This window comes from Triticum dicoccoides, unplaced genomic scaffold (genome assembly GCF_002162155.2).
Source record: "Triticum dicoccoides isolate Atlit2015 ecotype Zavitan unplaced genomic scaffold, WEW_v2.0 scaffold53115, whole genome shotgun sequence".
Taxonomy (NCBI): Eukaryota; Viridiplantae; Streptophyta; class Magnoliopsida; order Poales; family Poaceae; genus Triticum; species Triticum dicoccoides.
The window spans coordinates 36,216-37,428 of record NW_021279735.1 but is presented as its reverse complement, the minus strand read 5'-3'; the positions used below and the strand labels follow the sequence as shown (position 1 = coordinate 37,428).

At 40.8% G+C, this 1,213-nt stretch overlaps 1 non-coding gene across 1 annotated transcript; it reads right to left on the bottom strand.

Moving 5' to 3' along the window:
• Positions 1–302: 302 nt before the first annotated feature.
• Positions 303–376, bottom strand: TRNAN-GUU. The gene has a single exon. It is a non-coding gene; the product is annotated as a tRNA-Asn (tRNA).
• Positions 377–1,213: the final 837 nt, after the last annotated feature.

The following is a 1,213-nucleotide window of genomic DNA, read 5'->3' as shown; positions in this document are numbered from 1 at the left end:
GTATAGATTATTGTTTTTCCTTTTTTGGGCAAAATTCGATGCATATATGATGTTGGTCACTAGGAATTTAAAATAAAAATGAAAAATCGCTAGAAGGAGGAAAAAAATGGTATAGATTATTGTTTTTCTTTTTCGGGGCAAAATGTGATGCATAAATGATGTTGGTCACCAGAATTTAAAATAAAAATAAAAAATCGCTAGAAGGAGTAAAATGGGTATAGATTATTGTTTTTCCTTTTTTGGGCAAAATTCGATGCATATATGATGTTGGTCACTAGGAATTTAAAATAAAAATGCAAAATCGCTAGAAGGAGGGCTCGAACCTCCGACCTTGTGGTTAACAGCCACACGCTCTAACCAACTGAGCTACTCCAGCTGTTTTGCTTTTAAAATTATTTACGCTTATAAAACACTGGTAGAAGGTGTGACAGGACAATACCTAGGTTGATTGTTACTGGTTGCAGGTTCACACGTGACATCTTCTGGTAAGTTAAGCATTGTTGGGCCAAGTTTATTCCCGGACCAGCGCGTAGGTGCGGTGCACGCATGTACCGGAGGTAACCGGACCCGTCACTCTAAAGTCTGAACCAACAACCACGTCGTCGTCGTGTATGAGGTCCGCCTCCTCAGTTTCAGTTCGTAGAGGTGCATTTTTTTCGGTGATGACTTGTTCATCTCTACTTCTAGGTGATGCCATGCTAATCCTATTCTAGGTGAAATGGTGCAACGCTAATCCTATTCTAGGTGATGCCATGCTACTATGCTGAACCGCCTGCAAATGATGCTTGTAGATCATGGTCACACAACTAGAGCATGACGACACGTTAGGAAGAAACATCCTTTTTCTTGCGGGGAAAGAAATATCCATATTACTTGCGCTAGTCTCATCCTGCTATGTTTTTCCTTTTTCTTTTTTAAAAGAGGTTGAAGCCTCGGAATGCATCAAAAGATGCACTCGGTCATCTTTATTAAATTATTCAACAAAGATCTGCAAAAAATATACATCAAACATCTCGAAGCTACCACTTCACACCTATAAACTCGACAATGAGGATGTCATCACAACGCCCCATCATCTAGAACATGATCATCACCGAGCCGCCCGCATGGCGTACCGGAGCATACTTCCGGTCCAGTAGACTTAAGGTGTGTTTGGTAGCATGTATGGACCTAGCCTAGTTGTTCTCCTCTCATACATGCTGAGTGTAAACAT